General features: G+C 39.2%; 1 protein-coding gene and 1 long non-coding RNA gene across 5 annotated transcripts in view; one reads left to right on the forward strand and one right to left on the reverse strand.

Annotated features, from left to right (window-relative positions):
- The window catches only part of LOC308622194, a 207,851-nt gene that overhangs the window by 154,439 nt on the left and 25,418 nt on the right, over nucleotides 1-27,994 (forward strand). The window contains exon 9 of the long non-coding RNA XR_014016577.1: nucleotides 14,078-14,172. This is a non-coding gene — a long non-coding RNA (uncharacterized lncRNA). The remainder of the gene's footprint in view (nucleotides 1-14,077; nucleotides 14,173-27,994) is intronic.
- CDK14 (cyclin dependent kinase 14) overlaps nucleotides 1-27,994 on the reverse strand; it is a 591,337-nt gene that overhangs the window by 7,808 nt on the left and 555,535 nt on the right. The window contains exon 14 of one of the 4 annotated variants that reach the window (XM_081243418.1): nucleotides 3,719-6,947. The exons of the other annotated variants lie outside the window; for them this stretch is intronic. The gene's annotated coding sequence lies outside the window, so the exon portion shown is untranslated. Of the gene's footprint in view, nucleotides 1-3,718; nucleotides 6,948-27,994 lie in introns of those variants that run through there. 4 annotated transcript variants of the gene reach the window in all.

Here is a 27,994-nt window from a genome sequence, read left to right on the forward strand (position 1 = left end):
GAAATTGGATTTTTATTGATAAAATCCTTATTCAGAAATATCTACATAGAGCTTCTCAGCTACAAATATTAATTAATTGGATTGCTGGTACCCATAATGCAACTTTGTTCTGACCCATGTGCCCTATGAACTAGATATTTTTTGGATTCAATTTTCTTAAAACCAACTGTCAGCATCATGTGATGGAGGAGATGAAAAATGAAAATGAGCAGCCCCGCTGTGCAGGTGGGTGACCTGTGGGAGAGAGTCTGCCTGGTAGGATTTTTACACGAACCATCAGACACAGACCAATTGATTAGATCATCTCATACCCGCCACCAACTAGGCTCAAGAGACTAATTAGAGAGAGTACTGCCTGCGCAGGCACCCCATTGACACCTAATTTGCTCAGCCAAAGCCTTTGGGGAAAATGTATTATCTCTGCAGCTGCACTTCATGCATTTCTGATTTGAGGCATAAGCAAGGAGTGCTTCATCACTCTTTTGAGCAAACTGAATGTAGAAGCCCTTAAGTGCTAAATGCAAGCAAACAGACTCAAATTAAAAATGGGCCAGGCTCTTTCTAATTCCCTCTGTGCTCCCTGTGAAATCTCTATGTGTACAGATACACACACACACACACCCTTACACATACACAAACACACGCAGTTTACACGCCAGTGGGACAACACAGCCCAGTACCCCAGCTCAGGGTGCTTCCATGTCATCAGACGGTCTCTCTTTTGCTGGCCTACTTACCCATTCTCAGGTTTTGTGTTTGTTTTACTTTTTATTTTTTTAACCCTGCTGCACTGCCCCTCCACAAAGTATTCTTTTTTCTACAGGAAGACTCTGGCCCCCCCCTTTTTTTTCCTCTCTCTAAGCCTCACTGGAGAGAAGTGATTATTTTGCTTCCAAATTAAACCAACTGTAGGTTTTCTTTCATCGCCTAAATTGTGAACAGGATATTCACCAGGATGTAGGTGAAGCTACACATAGGGTAGTGTTGGGTAATCCGCTCATTTCTGTTTGAGGGACTTCTATGTAAAGATGCCTAACAGAAAGGGAAGCAATTTGATGGAAATAAAGCTACCTCCCAGTAGCAAAGACAGTATAGAATTATAAAATAGTTAACCTCTCTTCAAGAAAAACAATGTATATTATTTGACCACCTTTAGCTTTTACTTGTTTCTAACCTAGAATAAAATTAACTCCACATTTCCTTCTTCTCAAATGTAGAATCCAAAAGACCGGTATATAAGGAGGAATTTAAAGACAGGTGTATAATTAACCACATGCTTTAAAAAAAGGAAATAAAAATGAAAAAATCCAGACAATATGGGAAAACTAGAGTATCTCGGTGCCAAATCTAGTGGCTAGGAGGAATGAATTTCCTTAATGCTGGAAAAGAAAAAAAAATAGGACCTGCTATGGTGTGTTTTAGAGTAGACTTAATGATTTTATCCCTTTCCACTGTCATATTGGATGAATTATTTTACCCACGTGTTCTGGTAAATTACAATTCTGCTTTGTAATCTTCATATTTATCTTATTCTTAAGAATTCGGTGAAGATTTGGGGGGATCATTTTAGCTGTCTACTTTTGAAATCAGCATTCATAGTTGTCCTAAATTGGGCATTCAGGTAGTCAGAGGATTCCAGTGGCTACTGGAGTGATTGTCTTTGTGAAGGTGTATAAAGAGTGGTTGCAGGGGAGATGTTTGAAAATAGTTAAAAAATCAGGGCCTTAACACACACACATAACCGTTTACAGAATTTATTCTGATTTGGTGAAAGACAAAGTCCAGAAAGCTTCTTTTCCCCAAGTATCATATTAATAAGACTTCACATAAAAGTATCCAGGAAAAAAGAACTACCAGGCTGTGTGTGTTTGAGTTTGATTTTGCTTAAAATACTAATCTTTTGTACCTAATTAATCTTCAAGCAGAATTTGCTACTGTAGAAAATTAAGTCCACAAATAAGATTGCTAAACCCCAAGCACCTAGGCAACTACAAACCTCTCTGAAGTAAAACTATCATGTATATATACACAAATATATACATATATGACACATATACTCATTTGTATATATATAACATATATAATCAAATTTTATACTGTATGTTTGACATGATTGTTGGACTGAAAATGATACGTTTTAAACATAATGATTTTCAAAAATCAGGGGACAGCTTTATTTCTTCATTTTTTTGTGAGTTTAATTATGTTATGAATTGGCGAGAAATATAGGTTTTCTTTGAGAACATCTGAAATCAGTGTTTTCCAGCTGTTTTGACATTGCATTGAAGCTCCTCAGGGGGTGGGGAGAAATGGGATGAAACAGAACGAAGTAGAAAATTAGTTAAACCTACTTCTGTAACTTATTTCTGATTTATGATAATCATGCTTCTCCCCCCCAGAAGAGAATACATCTTTGAGACGAGCAAGAGAATATTAATTAAAATGAATGCAGAAATAGTCGGGCTTTGTTTTAATCTTAACAGAAGGTCCATCACTCAAATAGCCCAAATCCTTTAAATTGAAAGCTGTTTGGTAACATCCATATGGGTGCACAATGCACTAATTGCAGCGACTCTGCACATTTTAAGCTTCTTGCCAAAGTGGTGATTATAATTAAAAATTTTTAGGCAAAGCTTTAAGTCTAACATTTCAAAACAAAGCATTTCTTATACAAGGAGACCAACTTAACATATCATTTTAATAATCATCGTTATCAACAAACATTTATTGAAATCCTCGTTAAAGACCAGGCATTATATGATGTGTAATTAGCTGTGATTGAAAAGAATCCTCTATTTTAATGGTGTGACTATTTATTAAATCAGATTTATGTAAATATAAAACACTGGTCGTATTTTAATCCACATGTAGATTAAAGGATGGCAATCCTGGGAGTATGTCCTATCTCAATAAAGGCCAAAAGTGTGCAGGGAAAGTACTGACCTAGGTCTTCTAAGAGCCACCAAGACATATTTTAATCTTTAAAAAAATCATATGTATATATATATATTCAATCACACATATAATCATTTATATATAATCATACATAATATATAAAAATCATACATATAATCATATACACACATATGCATACATACATATAATCTAAGGTTTGAAATAGCTCATAGAAATAATTTTAATGACAAAGTTAAGAATAGGAAAGCCTTCACCAAAGTGGCTTATTTTTTTCAAGGATTTCTTATGTGAAGCTTTATTTGCTCAGCATACCTTTGTAATTGACTGGTTCCCAAGTGGGTATAAGTTAAATAGAATTCTGCCCTTTCACCTTCCTTATATATTACAGTCCTACTAAACTATATTTAAATAAACCAAAGTCATGTAACTCAGCAGTGTGTGCATTTTTTACAACTTAAAACACACACAAATCTCATAAAACCACTTCTAAGTATTTAGCAGTCAGAGAAACACGAGGGTTCATGTCTGACTTTAATTAAAAGATCTGAGAACAGATGTGACTTCATTTTGGGTGGATTTTTTTCTTTCAAATTAAAAGTTGTCTAGTTATTACTGTCCAAAGTGTTGAAGCACAAGAAAATTTCATGCTAAGGTTTTGAATTCAATATATATGATCATCTACAACTTTAATCTGTCTCATGAACCATGAGACAGAAATTTGCAAAGCTAATAAGATTCAGCAGAAATTTGCAAAGCTAAGATGACTTTCTGTAGTGAAAACTAGATCACATATGATAGGTAAACAGAGAACAGTGTCAGCATAAACCAGAGTTGTGTTGGTTCACGTGAAAGAATCTGTGCTAATGTTAGTTTTGAGCCACTAAGTCACAGAAGCCATGTGCATGAGACATAAACACAGTCGTGTGCAAGCTGAAGGGGTCTGCAGTACTGTACATGCTGCCCACTTACCTCACATATTTCATCTTGGCTTAGTTCGGCCACATGATGCTCTGTCTTGGAATTGTTTATTGTACAGTTCTCCTAGATCTCTGCACATTTTGCTGTTTCAGCCAAAATTCAGTAGCCTCAACCCTTCCACCAAACTTATTTCACCTGTAAACTGTGCTCGTATTTTTAGTAGTGTTTTTACTGCTCTTCTGGATGCCATGTGCTATAGACTGAATGTTTATGTCCCCCTGTCAAATTCATATGTTGAAACCTAAACCTAATGTGATGGTATTCTGAGGTGGAACCTTTGGGAGAAGATTAGTTCATAAGGGTGGAGCCCATGTGAATGGGATTAGTGCCCTTATGTAAGAGACCCCAGAGAGGTCTCTTGCTCCTTCTTTCATGTTGAGGACATAGCAAGAAGAGGAAGAGGGTCCTCACCAGACACTAGATCTGCTCGTGCCGTGGTCTTGGACTTCCAAGCCTCAAGAACTGTGAGAAATAAATTTCTACTGTTTATAAGTCACCCCATCTATGGTATTCTGTGAGAGCAGCTCAAACATACCAAAATACTATGTTGAATACAATTTGAGTGGTCTGCCCCTTACTCTGTTTCTTCCCATAAACTGCAATTTTTACTGTGGTAGTTTGCCAAACACATGTAGGAACACATATGTCATATTATAGCAGAAACACTGATTCTTATGGGGCACAATTTAACACTGTCACAAAGTGACACATTGTGGACACTACCATAGCACATCATTTCCACCAGAAAATGTCTGCTGACAGTGAGGAAGGTCCAACAAGGTCATCCTGAGGCATTCAGACATTGGACACCCAGCTAAGCTCCCCACCAACTCTTTCCCGTGTAGCAGCTTCACAATATGAACAGTGCCAATGAACAACAAATCACTGAGGGCTGATTCATGGAAGTTAAGACTCTATCTGCATGTAAAGTTACCTGAAATGTACTCCCCACAAAATCCTAATAGGCTATTTTAAAGTATTTTGATACTGGTTATCCCATCATAGCAAGTTGCTGTAGTTCTCTTATACCCAAGATGAGTATGAAAATATGGGATAGTTATGGAACACGTGTATCATTATGAGAAATAAATAGCAACCTTTTGTGCACATGTAGCATTTTCTCCTATCCAAAGTACATTTTCATTTACCCTCTCATTTTTTTCTTTTTCTTTTGCGGTACGCGGGCCTCTCACCGCTGTGGCCTCTCCCATTGCGGAGCACAGGCTCCAGACACGCAAGCTCAGCGGCCATGGCTCACGGGCCCAGCCGCTCTGTGGCACGTGGGACCCTCCCGGACCGGGGCATGAACCCGTGTCCCCTGCATTGGCAGGCGGACTCTCAACCACTGCGCCACCAAGGAAGCCCTACTCTCTCATTTAAAGAATGTGCCTGGGGGACTTCCCTGGGGGTCCAGTGGTTAAGAATCCGCTCTTCCACTGCAGAGGGCGTGGGTTCGATCCCTGGCTGGGGAACTAAGATCCTGCATGTTAAGAGGTGTGGCCAAAAAAAAATTAAAAAATAAAGAATGTGCCTGAAAGATAGGACCATAACCTTAAGAGGAAAACAGATTTTATAAACTGTGCTTTTAAAAAAGTTCTGATCCTTTCAGTCACTGGTTCAATGTCCCCTGGCATAGCAGCTGTGCGAGGTATATTCCAAGTGTAAGTACTCATAGCATTCACTACAGGAACCACACCTGTACAGGAACTGGGGTGGCCAACTGTCCCAGTTTGACTGAGGGGGTTTCCAGGGTGTGGGAATTTCAATTTTAAAACTTGGGTAAACCAGAAGGAGTTGGTCACCCTTACAGGAACAACAGGGTCGATATGCTGTTATTTCCGAGTTGACTATAAAAACAGAGCTAGCCAGCTTGGCACTTTACTACATGAACTCAAATATGCTGACGTTCCAATCTCAAATTGTGAGTCACAAAAGTAAGACAAAGGCTCACATCAAGAACGGCAAAAGAGGGCTTCCCTGGTGGTGCAGTGGTTAAGAATCTGCCTTCCAGTGGAGGGGACACGGGTTCGAGCCCTGGGCTGGGAAGATCCCATATGCCGTGGAGCAACTAAGCCCATGCGCAACAGCTACTGAGCCTGTGCTCTAGAGCCCGCGAGCCACAACTACTGAGCCCGTGTGCCACAACTACTGAAGCCCATGCGCCTAGAGCCGGTGCTCCACAACAAGAGAAGCCACCGCAATGAGAAGCCTGTGCACCACAACGAAGAGTAGCTCCCGCTTGCCCCAACTAGAGAAAGCCCGCGCGCAGCAACGAAGACCCAATGCAGCCATAAATAAATAAATAAATAAGTAAAATGACAAAAGATTTGTTGAAAAGATGTTGAGATCTGAGCGTATAGCATTCTCTCCTCCCTCAAAGAATTTGTCAGTTATCTTCCCAAATCTGTGTCTTAGTATTTCCTCTGTGTTTTACTGACGCCATGGTGGATCACATTCTGTTCTAATGAGGTTGCTGGATTCAAGACCATCAACTTGCTCCTCACCACAGTCCTCAGTTGCACTTCCAATAAATCCATCTGTTTAAATTCACACATGCCTGCGCACCGTGGCACGAGGGAGATGGCTAAGGCCACCACTCTCAAATGACAAGAGGTGCAAATATCCCCCGAATCTCTGTGCAAATGACACCCCACTCAATGAGCTGTGGCAGAGCCAATCAGCTGGCTTGCCTATTTCAATCCAGGAAACACTGAACATCTCTTTTTTAAGGAAAGCACAGCGTTTAGGGGGGAAGAGGAGACTATTCCAAAGACTGTTAAAGCAAGGTCCCAGTGGTGTTCTGAAGCTGGCTTGAACTGGCTTGTGAGAGCCCGATGCTAAAATTTTCAGGAATTTTGCAAGCTGTTATTAAACACAGCCACCCTTGAAATTGGCAATGGAAGGAGGTGTATTTACACCATGGGATACAGACAATTGACCACTCAGGGTTTCCTGCTCTTTCTGGAGAGATGGCTGCTAAATATTTACCAGCACACCACTGCTGTCCTCAGGAGCCTCAAGAGTTTGGAAGGGGACGACAGGACAACAGCAACCTATAAGTCAAAATGGAGAATGGAAGCGTTATCCTAGAGGTACCAATGCAGTGAGGAAGAGCTGGGCTTTGAAAGATAAATAAAAGTTTAGTGTGTAGAAAGGAGGAAGGAGGGCATTCTCGAATAGCCTAGGGCTCTGGGAAGCAGTGAGTGGCCAGTGGGGCAGGCACATATTTGGAGGTCAGGAAACAAAGTGCAGGGGAAGCTGACAGGGTAGGGGAGGCTGGTGGAGTGGAGGGCCTTATGTGCCCTGCTTAGGGTTTGGGGCTTTATTCTGTATGTAGAGAGGAGGTCTTAGAGGCTTTTAAGCCGGGGAGTCGCCAGGGCAATCCTCAACCAAGGGCAGTTGTGTGCTTTCCACACAGATGAAGTCACAGCTGCCTCTGTGAAATCTGTGGGTAAATAGTTGTTTTTTTCAGGATGACATCAAATCAGATAATGCAGCAGGTTCTTCAAATGTCTTGTGACTGCTCACAAAGCACCAGATTTTGTATCACTTAATGCGGAAAGGTCTTATTCTGCCCGTGAGAAATATCTAGAGTGTCCTGGATTCAGGATGACACAGAAACTAAGCTTCTTCCCCAGGACTGCAATTTTCAAAACGTAGCCCGTGGGGAGAATTTGGACATTTTCATGCACCAGAAAGATGCCTTAGGTCCTTGATAAATTGTCTATTCACTTGAGTCTCTATATTTGTCTACACATTTAAAAGGAAAAGAAAAAAAGTATGCACTAACTCTGAGTTTTACTACTCTGCTGACCCTTATAAGTCAAACAAGATTTACTGTTTTTGATTAGCACACAACCTCAGACAGGCTTTCAAATTGTGGCGTTTAGAATTCTAAAATACTGTCAAATCTTTTAAAGAGCACCTGCAATAAATTCGAAAACGTCATCACGGCACTCCTGTCTTGATTCACTGCGGCTGCACATTGGGGACTTGGAGTTTCAGCTCCTTAAAAATGTGAAGCCTGTAATGTCCGATGAATAAGACATTCACATCACCACAATTGGTTTCCTCCTGGTATAAAACGATTAAAGTGCCAACAGCTCAGTGGTTTGGTGGCAGAGCAAAGGACAGTGGTTGCAAGCCTGGGGTCCATCTCTCACTTCCATTGGCAACAGAGCTGGAGAATGCAGTGACAGGAGCCAGCACACACCAGGCTCATGGGATTAAGGGATGCTTCACGCTTTTTTAACGTCTGCTTGTGGCCGACTGAAACAAAAGCATGGAGTTAAGTGAATCGAGCTCTTATTGTGAGAGACAATGCAATACCCTGTCGCCTTGCCCCAAATCAGAATCCCACCCACAATGTGGTGAGTTGGGAATTGACATCTTCTCTTCCACACCTGTGAGCGGGAGCACATCCCAGAAAGATCTGATTTCCTCTTCACACAGATGCTAAAGAACAAAGTTATGTCTTGTCTGGATTATGTTGTTTGTTTTCCAGTCTGTTGGCATTAGAACTGCACCCTAAGCACCCATCACGTCTCATGATGCTCTGTTAAGTCCTTTTCAAAAGATCTGACTTTGAACACTGGGGTCATTAGAAAGAAAGAAAAAAAAAACACCAAAAAACAGATCTAGTGACTTAGTTGCTTCATTGTCATGGGGGGAAAAAATCACCACAGTTTTACTTGAAACATAATAGTTAACTATAATGTATACTGTATGAAGTATACAAGTGTGAAAACAAAACAGAACAGCTCATCAACTGCAATAAGCTGTTTTGGTTTTGCTCCTTTTGCAACTCTTGGATTCAGTGGGTCGAATGAGCTGTCACCTACAATGAGCTGGGCCTGCGATGCTAAAATGGAAAAACTCTTTTGTTTTTTAATTAGTAACCTCCCAGGTTTTAGTGCCAGAGTTTATATGGTTCTCATGATCAATTATTAAGCACGTTGGTCCAAGCAGGATGTAAAACTACTCATGCCTGGATTAACATGGTAAAGTTAAATCTCATCTCGTTTAGTACTCTCTTATTAGGAAAAATTCTAACAGGTTGATTTTTAGAGACTGATATATGCCTGGTAAAATGTAAAGAAGAACACAGCAACTCTTTCTTTCACTCGCTGGGGTGTAGTGTGTTAAGCCTGTCTACATACTAGAGATGGGTGATTCAGATAAGATGTATCTGAAGCAGATAGGTAGAGGAAAATTACTAAGATTCATGGTGTGCAATCAAGCAAAGAAATAGACTAGAAAATAATTGAAGGCAAGAAGAGCTTTGTGTTAGAACAAGCTCCAAATAAAACTATGCAAACCCTACCAAATCTGGGGAAAATATGCAATCATGGTCACTGTTCAGAGGGCTGTCTTGCTAAGCACACAGATACATCACAGTAATTCCTCTTGACCATAAATTCTCTGCACTTGAAATTTGAACATTTTTAGATTTACTTCTGTGTACTAAAGAATTACCTCTAAATTGAATCGATAAATATCAAAGTTATAAAATCAACGTCCATTCATTTCTTTCGATCCTTATTCTGTCTTCTGTGTCATATACAGTTGTATGCACTCTAAGTATTATGATCATATATTTTTCCAACATTTTATTAAACTTTTCAAATATGCAGAAAAACAAAAGAATTATACAGTGAACATCCATATACCCGCTACAAAGATTCTACAATTAACATTTTGATGTGTTTGCTTTGTAACATAGCTATTCATCTGCCTATGCTTCTATTCATCCATTAATCAATCCTATTATTTTGATGCTTTTCAAAGTAAGTTGCAGATGTCAGTATACTTCACCCCTAAATATGCATATCGTTAATTAGAGTGCAATATGTATTTATGGTGTTCAGGTAAATTTTACTTACAGTAAAATGTACACATTTTGCGTACATTATTTAATGTTTTTTAATGGTATTGCATAGGAACTGTTGCATTGCTATGTAATGGAGAGATCAGTTTTAAGTCAGAATCTGAGATTATGATTTTTCTTACTGAAAAAATTTCTTTAATGTCTTCCCTATTTTTCTACTCTTACCAACTCCTCAGTGGACAAAACACTGATAAATACAACTGCCAACAAGAGAACAGACACAGAGTACTCAGATTATGATCATTCTTAAACTGAGTCACTGCCAAATTTGAGAACCAGATGAACACCAAGGAATCCTCTCCAGAAAACTCCATCTACACATATAACTACAGGCAGCTTTTTTCATACAATTTCAGTTGGCTCACAGATCTTCCGAATTCCATTCATAGACCCATGGACCCCGCAGGTCAAGAACCTCAGGATTGGAGAGTGAGAATGCTGAAGCATTAAGCAGCATTTCCATCATCTAGCCACAATTCTAGAGCATACCGCAGAGGAAATAACCTTCACTGAAAGTTAAGTCCTTGAAGGTAATTCCTTTTGAACAAGGGGCACAGACTGTGGACACTCCTGTTAAGATTGGTTAGAGGCTTATGTGATTTCCTGCACCCTCCCTAGATGATAAGAATACAACCAACCAAACAAAAACAAAATAAAAATGTCACCTAGTCCATGCATCATGTTTCATCAAGAGAGGCAGAACCTAGCCCATTCTATTTGATGAAGGCAGCAGCCAAAAGGAGAAGCACAAATGGGCATTCTTTAGATCCCCAAGTAGGGATCTAAAGAGATGATCTTCAGTCTCTTCTCACAGCTTTGCCAATGACACCGAACTCCTATCTTCCCTATTGAGGTAAAAACGATATCAGCCAAGATTTTGCAATTGTTCTTAATATGGCCACCCGTATTTTCCCCTCAGAAAAGGGTCACAGACAACTCATTTGAGCAGCTGAGGAGGATTTATTATGCCTCTGGTCCCCGCAGCAACCTTCAAGGCAGCATTTCATCTTATGGATGAGAAAGCTGAAGCTCAGAAACATGTGTTGGAAAAGTACATCCCACTCCAACCCTCTGGACAAACCTTTGTCTCTCTTGTCAATACCAGTGTTTTTTCTTAACATCAGAAAACGAACTCATGGTCTTTTATATCTGCACTTCACAGGCTGATCTGGCTTCTATGGCCTCACTTTGGTTCTGTCATTTCAGAGTTGTGGCATTCCAGGACTTGGCCTGGAAGCTTGGCATTCTGATGATTCTTGCTCATTTTCATCTCTCTGGTTAAACCGTATTTATACTTGTACCCTGTTTATCCCAGGCACATGAATAACTTGTGCCTTCCTTGCTATTGCTAGGGGACAGCTACCTCTGGCTGCACAGTGTCTCTCTGTGACCTGCCTTGGTAGCACCGAGGCCCCAAGGACTGCAAATCTTTAGGGGCCAGTTAAGAAGAGACAAGGAAAATGTGGAGCCAGGGATGAATCATGATTCCTCAGTCTTATTCCAATCAGCACATGGTTGCCATAGCAACCACACCTAACCGTCCCTCTACCTTGCTCCTCCCACGGATCTGCTTGCTGGTTTGGGTGATCAAGGGAATCTGCACAGAATTGCTTTAGTTCTCTGATCCACATAATTTTACTTTTATACAGCTTAATTTTATAAAATTTATTCCTTTGAGCATAAGATAAAGAGATTAAGAGTTTCAAAAAAAATACACATTTTTTTGACCACGGTTTTCCACTGATTAAATGCAACAAGACCATTCCCCGTTTCCTTTTTTGAAGCTTCACATTTCCTCTTTCCTCATGCACCCTTCCCTCAGCGCACTCACACACATGAAAATACACACCCACACCGTCTGATGCCTGGTGGTGATACTTTTGAAGGAATATTCTGACCAGAGAAATTCTAAACATACAGATACGGGATCCTAACCCTCTTATAGATTTGTAACCCTTCTACAATTAAGCCAAAGTAGAGGAATTTTAGGAAAAACTGGACTTGGAATAATGAAATCTAAACTATTTCCACTTATGTTGACATGCCTTCCTTATACACAATAAGGGAGACTTCTTCCTTTACTTTAAAGCACCAAGAAAATAGGATGCTCTTTAGAGGTTCTGAGGGGATAGAAAGAAAACCTTGCTGTGACTGTTTTAGTGGCTTGTGAAGCCTGGTGGCCATGGTGTTGCCACCCCTGGATTGGGTAGTGATCTTCCATGATAAAGAGCCCCAGGAGCTGTGCAAAGGCCAAAACAAGAACACAACGCCAACAGTGAGACCAGATAGCAGAGGCAATACCAGGAACTGAACTCAAAGGTGGAGTGAAGTGGCTTTGAGGTCTTCTGTGTGAGGCAGGCATCCTACATCTAATGATATATGGAGGGGACTGAGGAGGAGTTCACCTAGGCTGCAGTTTGCAACCCTCTGCAGATCTAGAAGCGTGGGGCTCAGTCTCTAGTCACACGAAACCCAGCTTGCTTTACTTTGACGCTGTCCCTTCCTTCACTTTCTTTTCTTGTTGAATTCCTCACCCTGTGTTCCTTTCCACCATGCCTGACTCCCACACAAGGCTCCCATTTTTGTCCCCAGACTTGTTTTCCTTCCTTGGAAATCTTTCTTGAATACCTTTGGGATCAAAGAAAATAACAAGGAATGACTTTTCACCCTTCCCTCGAAACGCTTTACATTATCTCTAATGTTTGCAAACATCAGTGGTCATTAGTGCTCTTCACTAAGTTCCAGCTCTCTGTCTTCTGGATTCTGGGTGGAATGCCCTTTACGTCTCCCTTGGAAGTTAGGCATGGCCGTTCCACCTGCTCAGACCAAGGAGATGTACATATCCATGTGGTTGCCTTAAGGGCCAGTATTCCTCTTGCCAGGTTTCTTCCCTCTGCCAAGGTGGCTGAGGAAGACTGTATAGAGATGCAGCCTCTGTTACCCTGCATCCCTGAGCAGAGCCTCTCATGACTCATATATGGACATACAGTGTCAACAAGAAATAAACGTTTGTTATATTAAGCCACAGCAAAACTTGGTCCATCCTGAATGACACAATGTTTATCATGTCTAGTTTGGATTACAAGTCTCTACTCTTCAAAACAATCCTAGTGAGGTAGCTGGGTTTACCATTCCTTATTCCAATGAGGAAAATGAGGGGTAGAGAATACACATAATTTACTTAAGGACTCACAGCTAGTAAGTGGCAAAGCTGGAACTTGTACCAGATTTTATTACTCCAAATCCCATACTCTCTACTGTATTGTAACGGTAGTAACTCTTAAATGATGTGGGCAGGAGAGAAGACTCAATTCTGAAAAGCAATAGAACAGAATTTGATAAGGTAAAGAGAAAAATACCACAAGCCATACAAGAAAATCCATGCTTTTATATTAAAAAATGAATAGTAGTACTGGATATGTCTGTCAAGCTTTACAGTATTCTATTTTTGCTTGTATTTCTTCCTGCTAGCAATAGGAAAGTTGCCAGATACCTGGTGCAAAAATTGGAATTCTCATATGAATATCACTCTCAGGTTGGGTAACATGAATTTCATATAATTTGAACCTGAGTAAAATTTAAGTAATGGTATGCTCTGAAATTATAAGCATGAAATGTTATGTATATCAAAAAGCATCTAGAATGATATATACCAGCTATTAATAGTGGATACCTCTGGAAGGAGATCAAGATTTTCTGCAGGTTGGGAATTTTAAAGTTTTACTAGATATTCCTTTGTGTTATTTGAATACTTTCCAATAAGGAAGTTTTATTATTGAAATTTAATTATTGGAATACGTAACTTATTAATTATTTGTATAATGAACATATACACAACGTGATCCATAACTGCTGCATAACTGTGAGTTCGTGAGATGGTTAGTATTTGGCAACTGCAATGAAAAACTTGCTCAGTACTGTTTAAAGCCTTGCTAAATATACTTGTGTTTAAGAGAAAATTGTTCAGAAAAGGAAGGAAGAAGTAAAGTATATTTCCTGCTTCACATTCTATATCGAAATTGAATTATTTTGTGATTTTTTTGGTAATATCTTTTCAATGCATTAATAATGAAGTGAAATGATAAAGAGGAAAAAGAGAGCTATGATATCTAAATAGAAAATAATCACGAATGTCAAATGTTGCTCAACCACTTTAACTACAAACACATAAGACACATGTATGAAGAAAGAAAATCAAATAAGTACACACTTTTAGGCACTAAAATTTGGTTATTACTAAATTAAAGATGAACCCTTCAAATTTAAAATGCTTTAATTTTATCCTCTTATTTACAGAAAGGAAACAAGGTTTGAATCTCTTATTTCAAATTGATCAACAGTTATACAACATATGGATAAACTGTTGTTCCACAGTCACATCTGATTTTAAGGTATGATATAATGTTGACAATAAGGCAATGGAATTACCTTCTTCATCCAATGACTATTTTTTTTTACAATCATATTTTATACTGAGCACTGAGACAAAAGATTTGGACTTGGTAATTTTTATCTAAAATTTTAACTACAGATTTTGAAAATCTTACTCTAAACATAACAGCAGCATCTGTCTATCATCTGTTTATCTTATATATATCTAAGCTACCTATTTATCTATCTGCACACATACTACACCTTGGTCCTGAGCGTCTAGCTCTTAGCTGGTGAACTCAGAATCCAAGGGGAGAAACTGACAACTGATTACAACTCTATCCCCAGATAGATATTCCACTACCACTGAGGGCTCTGTTTCACCTGGATAGTGGTTCCAATTGCTTAGTGTGGGAGGGGATAAACACTAGATTCTCTCTACTACTTCTTTCCTCTCAATTCCATTGAGGGTTGATCAACACTTGCATTTTGTCTCACTGTTTGTTCATCAGTAATAAAGGGTATGAGTTAAAATACGTGAGGAATGTTTAAGTGATATTCCTAAAAATATTTATTTAACTACTGGAAATCAAATTTCTTTTTTAAAAAAATTACAATGAATCACAAAATAAGTCTCAGTACTCAGGGATTACTCAATAGACGCTGGTTCCCTTACTCTTCCTGATCTGAAAATTATTACCATCCTCAACAAATGAAAGTAATACTTCATAGTAAAAAGGAAGAAAATTACCAGATTAATGGGGAAGGGAACATTACCATGTTCAGAAATATGTTTGGAAGAAGTTACTGACCATCTGTCCTAAGAGATTTCCACGTACTCCCTGTGATGATACTTGCCCTCACTAAAGTATGGATGTAAACCTAATGCTGAAGTGGTTGTTTATTGATTCTCATGTGTTTTGACTGCAATATGAAAAAGAGAGGGATGTCCTAATTGTGGCAAAGAGCTTACCAGAGTACTTAACTATATATATATTTTTTGTTAGTTTATTTGTTTTTTGCGGTACAGGGGCCTCTCACTGCTGTGGCCTCTCCCGTTGCGGAGCACAGGCTCTGGACGCGCAGGCTCAGCGGCCATGGCTCACGGGCCCGGCCGCTCCGCGGCACATGGGATCCTCCCAGACCGGGGCACGAACCCGTGTCCCCTGCATTGGCAGGCGGACTCTCAACCACTGCGCCACCAGGGAAGCCCAGATCTGGATTTTAGTATGAGGTAGGGACACCAGCTTTTGACTCTCAGGTTTCCCTTCCTTTGGTCTTGACTTGGCTTCCTTTGGACAACTTCCCTGGTCCCTCTAGACAAAATCATCAGGCTGATTTCTCAGGTGGAATCAGCACTTTCCTCTTTGAACTTAACCAGTGCTATACAACCCCTGAAGGAACCTTGATCATATCATATTATGTTGTTTCTTTACATATTTCCACCTTTAGACTTTTGGAGCTTCTCACAGAAAGAACCATATCATATTCTTAGGCACTTAGCGCTGTGCCTGGCATATATATATAGCAGGTATACAGCACATCAGTATGGAGAAAATGAATAAATGAAACATGGAGACAGCATTCGATCTGAGTAGAGAAGTGGGACTTTGGGGGTAGATTCTAGTAGGATGGAGTCAGATTGTGAAAAGCCTTGAAATCTAAACAGAAGAGGCTAGACTTGTGGTGGAAAGAAATAAAGAGTTCCTTCAGATCTCTGAGAAGGGAAATGACGTGATGAAAACAACATTTCGGACGACTTATTATATGTCACCATTCTGGGTGGAGGGGAACAAGGGGGAGCTTGTAGTCACAGCAAGCACTCTATAAATGCTTGTCGTGTGATTGGCTGAGCCCAGAGGATCTCTTACAGGGACACAGGTGTGAGATGAGAGAATGGAGAAAAGCACAGACATTCAAGATACGGTTTAAGGCAAAGATGGGCAGGCCCTGGAGGCCGATAGGAGATGCAGACGAAAGGAGAGCTAGAGCCCCAGTGAGCAGTGGGACCAAGGATGAGAAGAGAAAAGCTGGGAGGGGAAGCCGACTTGTATGGGGAGAAGAACCCAGCTTCGAATGTACTGCGTTGCAGTGGCTGTGACACAATCCTTGTGCTGTTCCAGTAAGTCCTCCCTCCCACTGTGCACCACACTTGCCCCGGGTTTAGCTTTCTGCCAACAAAAACAAAATTACTCATAAGATTAATGGAAACAATCTGCTGTTTCCTTGCCATAGAGAAGATTTTTCTTAATCACTTTATTTTTTGTCCTTTGAATCATATATCCTGTAGCTTGTTTAAATCCCTTAGACGTCACCTAGGCATTAGAGGTTTGCAACATGAATCTCCGAGCTGGTGTTTACTTAATTCCTGGAAACAGATCTGCCTTGGAAAGCAGAACTTCAGCTATGGTAATGTGAGGGCATGCTTTCCCTCTCTAGTGCAAAATTTATTCCTCAACATTTTCTTTTTTTTTTTTTTTAAAGACAGCATCTAGTTAAATTCTTTATTCATTTAATTAATTTATTTTTGGCTGCATTGGGTCTTCATTGCTGCACGTGGGCTTTATCTAGTTGCGGTGAGCGGGGCTACTCTTCGTTGTGGTTTGCAGGCTTCTCATTGTGGTGGCTTCTCTTGTTGCAGAGCACAGGCTCTAGGCACTCAGGCTTCAGTAGTTGTGCCATGTGGGCTCAGTAGTTGTGGCACAGGGGCTTAGTTGCTCTGCAGCATGCGGGATCTTCCCGGACCAGGGCTCAAACCCATGTCCCCTGCATTGACAGGCGGATTCCTAACCACTGTGCCACCAGGGAGGCCCAATTCCTCAACATTTTCAAGGAAATATAATCTGGCTAAAATGTCAGTAAAAACCAAGTCTCTGCAGTATGGTACTGGCACAAAAACAGAAATATACATCAATGGGACAGGAGAGAAAGCCCAGAGATAAACCCACACACATATGGTCACCTACCTTTGATAAAGGAGGTAAGAATATACAGTGGAGAAAAGACAGCCTCTTCAATAAGTGGTGCTGGGAAAACTGGACAGCTACATGTAAAAGCATGAAACTAGATCACTCCCTAACACCATACACAAAAGTAAACTCAAAATGGATTAAAGACCTAAATGGAAGGCCAGACACTATCAAACTCTTAGAGGAAAACATAGGCAGAACACTCTATGACATAAATCACAGCAAGATCCTTTCTGACCTACCTCCTAGAGAAATGGAAATAAAAACAAAAATAAACAAATGGGAGTTAATGAAACTTAAAAGCTTTTGCACAGCAAAGGAAACCATAAACAAGGCGAAAAGACAACCCTCGGAATGGGAGAAAATATTTGCAAATGAAGCAACTGACAAAGGATTAATCTCCAAACTTTACAAGCAGCTCATGCAGCTCAATATCAAAAAACAAACAACCCAATCCAAAAGTGGGCAGAAGACCTAAACAGACATTTCTCCAAAGAAGATATACAGATTGCCAACAAACACATGAAAGAATGCTCCACATCATTAATCATTAGAGAAATGCAAATCAAAACTACAATGAGATATCATCTCACACCAGTCAGAATTGCCATCATCAAAAAATCTACAAACAATAAATGCTGGTGAGGGTGTGGAGAAAAGGGAACCCCCTTGCACTGTTGGTGGGAATGTAAATTGATACAACCACTATGGAGAACAGTATGGAGGTTCCTTAAAAAACTAAAAATGCAACTACCATACGACCCAGCAATCCCACTACTGGGCATATACTCTGAGAAAACCATAATTCAAAAAGAGTCATGTACCACAATGCCCACTGCAGCTCTATTTACAATAGCCAGGACATGGAAGTGCCCATCAACAGATGAATGGATAAAGAAGATATGACACATAAATACAATGGAATATTACTCAGCCATAAAAAGAAACGAAATTGAGTTATTTGTAGTGAGGTGGATGGACCTAGAGTCTGTCATACAGAGTGAAGTCAGTCAGAAAGAGAAAAACAAATACCATATGCTAACATATATATGGAATGTAAAAAAAAAAAAAAAAAAGGTCATGAAGAACCTAGGGGCAAGACGGGAATAAAGACACAGACCTGCTAGAGAATGGGGAGGGGGAAGGGTAAGCTGGGACAAAGTGAGAGAGTGGCATGGACATATATACATTACCAAATGTAAAATAGATAGCTAGTGGGAAGCAGCCGCATAGCACAGGGAGATCAGCTCAGTGCTTTGTGACCACCTAGAGGGGTGGGATAGTGAGGGTGGGAGGGAGGGAGACGCAAGAGGGAAGAGATATGGGGATATATGTATATGTGTAACTGATTCACTTTGTATAAAGCAGAAACTAACACACCATTGTAAAGCAATTATACTCCAATAAAGATGTTAAAAAAAACCCCCAAAAAACGAAAAAACAAGTCTCCTGATAACCTCTCAGTGTAAAGTTAGATTTTCTAATATGAATCTCTTGTATTTGGATAGGTCTTTTCTTAAAAAAAAAAGTGCTTCCTTCTTTTTCTGTCAAATTGTCATTTAAAGGAGGCATGGCAGGTGGTACAATCCCCATTTGAAAGATATTTTCTGATATAACTGAGACATTAAGGAACTTTCCAGATGACCTAGCTTGTGAGGGCTGGAGCCAGGCCTCAATGGCAAGACAGAGTTCTCTCCACAAGCTCCCTCCCCCTAAACTCCTGAGGGCAGAATGTCAAAATACTTTTCCATAGTTGGAAAAGCTGAGAGATACATGGGACAGAGGCCCCAGAAAATGGGCACTAGGACCATATATGTAGAACCTGACTCGCCCTCCTTCAGGCACTTATTCCTGGAGGCTACAGAGGTCAAGACCTAAAGTGTATGCCGCGTAAGAGCTTCATGGGATGGTTCACTTCTGTCTCCAATCCTTCCTGGCTTGCCAGCAAGGATGGAACCTGTTGCCAGAGAACACCGAGTGGAAGTGGATCTGATGAGAGTGAGTGGATGGGTGGCTGGCCGTCTCTTCAGGTACGATTACCTCCGCTCTGACCTCCAAAAATGATCTTAAGGGATGCAGGTTTTCCTGTTTGTCTTAATAGTCTTGTCCTGTTCACAGCCCATAGCCTCATACCTAAAACCTAGAGTCACCCCAAGCCCAATGACAACAGCTTTATTACCAAAGGGATCTCCTCATTGTAGAAGTTAAACTGCGCCAAAAGGCAGTTAAACTACCGCACAGTTCTACTTGATCAAGAAAGAAACACTGTTAACATTTTGCTTATAATTTTCCATCTTTTTTTCATGCATATATATATATACTTCAGTTACTGAAATGGGGTTGTACTATGCACAGCTGTTTTGCAACCTGCTGTTTTCACTTAGTGATAGGCATAGACCATGTTTCAATATGTCATTAAATATCACTTTAATGACTATTTAATAGCCCTGGCATGGACTGCATTATTATTTAAACTTTTCATCAGAACTAGTAAGTAAACTCCTTGAAGGCAGGAATGATGTGAATTTGTGATGCATTTTGCATCCCAAGCATCCAGCAAAGATTCTTTCATGATAAACGTTGATGTTAACTCTGAGGTAATCATGGGGCTGTGCTTTTGGTATCTCAGCTGACAGGGGGAATCTGGACACTGTGGATCCATTAAAAATGATCCTATTACACATTTAACCCACTGTCCATGAGCTCCTGGTACGTGAGCGCAATAAAAAAATTCAAGGCTAGAAAGTTGTATGTTTAATGACAATGTTGGATGTCATTAACTTCTCAACTGTGTAATTCTAAATCCCAATAAGAACACTGAACTCTTGCCCCAGCTTCTTTCATGCTAGATCAGTAGCAAGGACAGGAATTAATAAAGTTGGGAAGAGTAGTCATATGCTTACAGAAGAAATCCAGTAAGTTCTGTACCCACTGGAGATTAGCGGGGCCCTCTGGCATAGGCCCAGCTACAGAGATGTGCAGAAGCCCTGGGTCCTTGGTGGCTACTGATTAGCCTTTGGATAATACTTATTGCTTAGCATAATTAGGAGGAAAGTTATCTCGCCTACTTGTCTATTAATAACACTAAAATAAAATAATGGTAAAAAACAACCCTTTTAAAGGTATAGGGGATAAACATTCCATACATTTGCTCAGTGTTTCTAGGACTGGAATCCGATCAGTCTAATTGTATAGTCTTCAATGTTTTTTGCTTGACTACTCCATAAATGTTTTTGTTAAACTATGTACTTTTCTGCACATTTTAAAGCTGAAATAGGATATTTTGATCATAAATTTAATAGTAGCAAAGAATGTAATGTTTGGCTTATTGAAAATACTGACATTGTGAAATATTTTATATCATTCTTTAAACTTGGTCCAATGTAAGTATATTTGATCTTATCATCCATTTTTAAAAGTACATGATTAAATTATTCTTTAACAGTTGGAAATTTTATATCATACTTTTTTCTCCTTTAGTACTTCCATCCCACTTCCCTAAATAGAATTTTATCCTAATATAATACATTCTTATCATGGAATTTATTTATCGTTGTACAATGCCCCATAGCATAAATATATACAGTAATTTAAATTTAAAAAATTTCCCAAGACAAATTGATCAAAGTGCCAAAATACTACAAAATTGAAAATAAGTATTAAACATAAGACTAAATTTTTTTATTGGAAATGCATCTCTTAATAAGGTAGATGAAGGTGGCCTCCCTTCTCCCCAAGTTAGTTGATACGTCCCTAGAAGCACAGCATTTATTATTAGAATGAGTCTGGGTGCTTTAATTAGAGGGGGCTTTCTGGGTACCTAAAGTGGGTCCATCGCTTTGTTTGTTACCTGGAGATTTGTACAGCTCACAACAGTTCTACGCGGTAAGGTTGGGATGGATGAGAGGATGCTCTCTAAGCAGGGAGTGACTGATCAGATTGGTTTTTCGGAAAGAAAACTCCCTTGGCAGTAAGGAAGCTGGGTGGCGGTGAGGGACAGTATGGGAGTAACCAGAGGCAGAGGAACAGCTTAGGATGAGGGATGAAGAGGGTCTCAGCTAAGGCTAGAAGACAGTGTGGAGTGTCGAAGAGAAAATGGATTTTAAGAATATTTAGGAGGAACTGACAGGTCTTGGTTGTTCACTCAACATCCGGTTAAGAAACGGCACATCGTGGAAGATGCTCAACTTTATAGTTTGGGCAACTGTGCTGATGATAATATAATTAATGGATAGGAAAGGGAATACAGAATCTTCCTTTGAAGACAGTTCTGTTTCACTCATGTTTGTTTCTACACCACCTAACAGATATTAATGAATACATGAATAAAACTATCAGTGCATTTGACCTCACTAATTCCAAGTTCTGTAAGATGGTACTTCTAGGCAGGTTTTAAATTTTGTTTTATGATAAAGTTTGTGGACTTCATATAACTGACCCTTAATAATAAAACAATAATCTAAAATCTAGTCCAGTTGTTGAAAATAATAGTACACATTAAAAAAAAACCTAAATATATTTTTAGAAGACTAAATATATCATCCAATTGGAAATGAGGCAGTCAAATATTAAAATTAAGCAGTTTGGCCTAAAATTATACAATGTCAAGAAAGTTGATTCCATGTGTTTACATTTCAAAAGAGACTATAGTTTAAAGTGGCATTTAAAAAAAGATTTTATTAAAAAATGTGTTCTATTTACTCGTAAAAGCATTTTTTAGCTCATATAACAATAGTCATGGTAAATAGAGAGGTAAGGCCTGCTTCAGTTGAAAAACCACTTTAAAAAACAAAAGACTTCTGGAGATGGATGGTGATGGTTGTACGACCTTGTGATATATCACTGAACTGTACACTTAAAAATGGTTAAGAAGGTAAATTTTATGTTATGTGTATTTTACCACAATAAAAAAATTTGGAAAAAAGTTGAATTGAAAACAAGAATTCAAAAATGAGCTTTTTATAAAAGTTATATTTGGTTATAATATAATCACTTAAAATCATTTTTCCTTTTAATTTGGTATACTCTTCATTATAAAAAATGAAATAAAAGCAAACTAAAATTCTTCTTAGTTAACAAATCAATTTTCACTAAAGTGAAATGACAATTATATCTCCCCACTTAAAAACTACCTTCCTATTTGGATGGTACCAAGGTGTCTAATATTGGAGTCTTTACGCTTAAAATATTATTTTAAGATTAGCAAACCTGAAAACTTACAATGTATTTTATCTATTATGCATGCATACACACACACACAATTTATTTCTGCTGTCATCAGAACTAAGGGGTCAATTCTGACACAGTGGAATCACTTATGATACTGAAACAATAAAATACTTAAAAGCAAAATTTTTCTCTATATATAAAATTAAAACATAAGTATGTATTTTTTAAAGAGTCCCCAGTCCAGCACTTTGGGGAGAAATATGCCAAAATGAGCATTTATCATTATTTTTAGGCCGATGATGAAATTTGGACTCTGGTCCTTTCTGAATCTGTGAACTCAAAGGGAACAACTTATCATAGCATCACTATTTGACCTCTAAGGAACAGCTCATGTCATCACAGAGCAAAAGTGCTGGCGAACATTTATCTAGATGAAAGACCTCAAGCAGTTAACCTGCTCAGCAGAGGCAATGCAACCAGGCAACAGGATAATGACCTCTATCCAAATGTGGAAGGTACATCAGTTTAATACCCTGACAGCTTGACAAAAGATGATGGCAGCTCAGCAGGAAAACATTAGCCATGATAACGCAGGGTACTGTATGTGAAGAGAATGAATTATAAAAGCACAATGCTATTTGGGCCGAGTAGGGATTTTTTTTTTTTAACCAACTTTATATTTAGGACAGTAGTCATGCCTAAAAGCTCCTTCCATTTCTTTCTACCTGAAGAATACCCTGATAAAAGTAAAAAGGCAGTGTGGATTAAATTGACAGCTTAAACACAAATCAAGCTTCCCAACAAACCCAGGAGATGCTGCACACCATTTCTGGCATGCTTGTTAATGTCTCAAAGTAGACAAACCTGGGCACTGATGAACTGGCTTAATCCATTTGAAAAAGATAGGTAACTCAAATATGTGTGGATGAGACCAGGCTCACTGTGTCTATTATTTTGTTTTATTTTTAAAAGGAGAAGGTACTTGGTGCACTTTGGGATGCCTTGGATATTCAGCTGTGAAATTTCCCCACTGCAAATTCAGTTTAAAAAAAGCAGTTTAATTTTAGAATAGTAGCATGATCATGCTTGTATGTTTATTCAAGGACCTTTACTCTGCGACAGGGTTTCAGCCTGTGAGGTTTTCTCTACACATGGCAGGCAGCTGTCAGAACCAGTGTGAAGGGTGAAAGGGCAGCCCGGCTGCTCTGTTAAATCACGGGGTTCCATCAACATCTCAGAATTCCTGCCGAGTAGGAGCTGGGAGACCACAGATTAGAGTACACTGGAGTGTGTATATTAGGTCACTCAGTGTCTATCAAAGCGATATCACGCCGGTGAGCCGTACAATAGATTTTACTGTGTTCTGTTCAAAGAAAATATAAGGAAAGTGGACATGTGTGTAGCAGACCACAGCTGAACACTGAATTCTTCTTGTCTTTAAATGGATGGATTTATTATCCACAAGATGAATGAAGAATAGGGGCACAATCAATAGCTTTGGAAATCATGCAAAGCTGGTGGTTTTATTCAGTTCTTGGAAATGACTGTTGGGCAGACAGAAGATGAGGCAGATAGAGTCTCTGGCCCAGCACAGTCAAGGGGCTGAAATCAAGGCCCAGCAAGACCCAGAACTGGGTTATGGTTGTGGCCCTGGACCATGAACTTGTTTTATGATCTCGGATGGTCACTTCACCTCGGTTATACAAAACTTCAGTGTCCTCTTTTGTAAATTTAAAATAATAAGACCTGCCTTGTCTACCTCCCCAAACGGGTCAACAAACAAAATTTCCTAACTGAGAAAAGACTTTTAAAAAGTTGAAAGGAATGCAGCATGATGGTATAATATGTGGTATTTAAGAAATATTTAAGAAATGAAATGTAAGTTTTATTAATGGATATTTTTGGTCTACATATAAAATAGAAAATACTACTTCAATGCTTATTGTTCAATTTTTTTCTTTTTTTAATACATATATATTTAAAATTTTCTCTTTAACAGAGTAAAATATATGTTCCCCAAGGAATCTTGCAGTCTTTAACAAGGTAATGTATATAATATGATTAGCACCATGCCTGACAAGTAAAGTGAAATTTTAAAAAGCTTAAACATTTTGTTTAATATTTTACTTCTCAATTATGACTTCTGCAAGGGACTCCTTGACTGTAATAAGCATACTCCTAAATTTACACTAATAACAATAGCTAACACTAACAAAATATTTACTATGTGCCAGGCACATTCTAACCACTTTATAAGTTAATTTATTTAATTCACATGACCATATATAAAGTGGCCCCAATTATTAGTTTTTAGGCTCAATCACCATCTTACAAAAAATATCAGGCTCTGCATTATCCTTTTGGGATAAATCTATTTTCTAATCTTGTAAAATGTGAACAAGTCAACTACCTTCTGCAAAACAACTTCATTTTATACCCTATGATATAGATACTACTCTTTCGACATTTTTTTTTTTTTTTTTTTTTAGATGAGAATACTATGCCCCAAGAAGTTAAGTGATTTCCAAAGCAACCAAGTATCAGACCCAGGATTCACACCCAAGTAGCCTGGCTCCTACCACACTGTACTTCCTCTTTGCATCAGAGGGGCCCAAAGACCCTGTTACTTGGGGGCAATGTCATGATGCCCACTTGGCCGATTTGGAATCCAAAACTGAGATACCAGGTTGAGACCTAATTAGTCACCCAGAAAATAGTTCAAAATGCATCACTGCATTGAGACTGGGTTCACATTCGAGGCACGGCCCTGCTTACATTATAGCAATCGGCTGGGCAGTTAGTCATTTCAGTGTAAATGCAGCAATGGCTGCCAGGTCAAAAGTGCACCTCCCAGGTGAGGGAGCTGAAAAGATACCTAATGGCCTTCTGTCCACATTCATCCAGGTGAACTCCTAACATCTGCCACTCTGAATGCTGAGAAGATACCATGTAATAGGATAAATGTGGGGGGCCTTGTCTTTTCTTTTTTTAAATTAGAAATATTTTTCCTCACTGTTTGGAAGTAAGTCCTTGAAGAAAATCTTTAAAAGACGGTAAAGAAATTCTTAGACTGAATTCCATTTTGTCTGTTTGTTACTGGCTGACAAAAGACAGTGTGAAATACAAATAGGCATATACAGAGCTGCATATAACAGCTTTGTAGCTTTCCTTTCAATAAATTCAGAGATTGTCTTCGTATCCAGTGACCTTTTTGGGGGAATTTAAAATCAAAACTCAAAAGACACAGTACAATTTGTCTATACGAAAGACCCAATTATAATTCTCAGCTTCATCTTTTATGGTTACTTCTCAAAATTCAGCTTAGGTGGCAAGAAGTGAAAAATATTCCTCTCTTCTGAATAATATCCTCAAGTGAAATAGGGATCTTGGTGCTTCCTTTCCAGCCCTTATAATGGATGCCTTCTCTGGTGATTCTTTAATGGGCTTCACTGGCAGGCCCAGGAGCACAGAGGCTGCCCATCTCTCTAAATTTTAATAACTTATCAATTCAGATGCAGATTGAGCTGTGTCGTTAAGACAGGTTAGAGAAACCAGTGAGTATACTTTATGAATAACAAAAACTGAAATCGAGATGCTTTTACAAACCCATTCACACCTACTCAGAGAACTTACAGGATTGAAAGGGAAAATGCCAAATTGCTTAAGTGTGAAAACAGCCCAAATCATTACCTTCTAGGCTGGATCAGCATCTTACCAAAAAATATAAGGCTCTGTATTATGATCCTATTATGGGTTAAATTCATTTTCTAATCTGGCAAAATGTGAACAATCCGACTGCCTTCTACCAGACAATTTCATTTCATAGATTTTGTCATCAGTAGGGCAGCTAAAGCCTGCTGCACTGCTTTAAAAAAAATTAAGAGGCGTTTCAAGTTTAGCCTCTTTGCAAGGCCATCCTATTTATTTATAAATTTTATTAATTCTGAAGCCAGTCACTCCTCAATGGTGTATTTATGTTCAACTAGGTCAGGTCCGTTGGGATGATATTTGGTCTTTCAGAGCAGACACACAGAGCCTGTCCGGGCAGCAGGCTCAAGCTACCAAACACACTTCTGTTCCTAAGATTTGACTACATGAATTCGTTAGACTTTTGTGAAAAAAAAATCTATAAATCCAGATTTGCCTTTCATGAGTCTTTCTTCATGAGACGTTCTACACATAAGGCTGTCATTAACACGTGGCTTCCTTATTAGGCAAAAAGGCATTTGGTAAACAGTCCATTTGGGATGGCTTGTGGGGCTTGGTGTAGTTACCAGTAAAGGGTACCCACAAATACAAGTAGAGGGAGACACTGAAAACTGTTCTTTCACGAAACATTAGTTTGCTCAAAAAGTACGCACTTGCTGACCAAACCTACAAACCACAGATTTTCAAGCATGTTGCAACAGAATAAAATTTAGTATAGTAAAGACTTAGGTGAGATTAAAAAAAAAATTCATGTTTATATTTCCCAAGAATGCTGTGATTAACTAACTTTGAGAATGATTCCTTAGAGAGAATTTAAAAAATGAAAACAATGCAGAGACAATTGACATTTAAAATGTTCAAATGCACATTAACATTCTCATTTCTCCTTTTAGAAAAGGGAATGCATGGCTTACTTGGAGAACTATCTGAGCCATCGCCAGTTGATGGCTAAGATGTCCACTTTCTTGGTCTTCCTGTTCTCTGATTTTACTCAGTGGAATGTGATGAATGAACACCATTCCTGTTTGAAACTGTTGTTAGCTGGAACTCAGTGATGCCTTAGCACAGAATATTAGAGTTGAAGGGCTTCTGGGGGCCCAAAACTCCATCATTATTTTACATAAAGGGAACCAGAGGCCTCATAGAGATGAAGTGACACGCTCAAGGTCACAGCTAGTCAGTGACAAGGTTAGATTTACTCCCAAACCCATGTCTTTGGACTCCTAATACGGTGCTCATTCATCCTATCACCTGAATGTGATGAAAGACAGATAAATGACACTGATTCATTACAGTTTCTATGTCAGCACATGATTATGAGATGTATGCTGTGGACTCTGAGTTTTCTGAGGTTAGAAGAAATGTGCAGCCATCTAAATGTCACAGGCCTGGAAGTAATCAAAAGGAAGCCGAATGTTAGTTACTACTGTGCATGATGCTCGCAACATATCTGTGGTCGGTGGCAATGTATTATTAGAGCTCGGGTTTTTGTTGTGACTGTATGAACCAAGCCGCATAGGGAACGCAGAAGAGTGATCACAAAAATACCTTTCTTTCCCTACTGTCCCTCAAGCAGCAGGGATCAAATAACTGTTTCTCAGCTGTCTGTCTCTTAAACAAAAAATATCTCCTTCACTCTACATGTATCTGTGGCAAGTTGGTGTTTGCTTCCTTTTCTCTGTTCTGTTCTATTTTTTTAGACCCCAACCTTGGATCACCAGGGGATACTGGGGCTAGAAAGGGCCTGACATGATGTTTTACAAATGTATCTTGGATTCCTTCAGTACATCACAGTTTGTGTTCAATAAAGGCAGGCAGTGTAGAGCAGGCAGGCAAAATAAATGGTCTGCAATTGGATATTAAGCTTGCAGAATCATTAGCCGCCAATCTTGATACCTGAAGGGTTTTCCACTCAAGAGTATGGCAGTTTCCATCTATATTTTGGGCAGCTGATATGCTACTATGCCAACACTGCAATGATGGTGTGTTTCATTCA

Source organism: Mesoplodon bidens, assembly GCF_964165515.1.
Source record: "Mesoplodon bidens genome assembly, chromosome: 9".
Taxonomy (NCBI): domain Eukaryota; kingdom Metazoa; phylum Chordata; class Mammalia; order Artiodactyla; family Ziphiidae; genus Mesoplodon; species Mesoplodon bidens.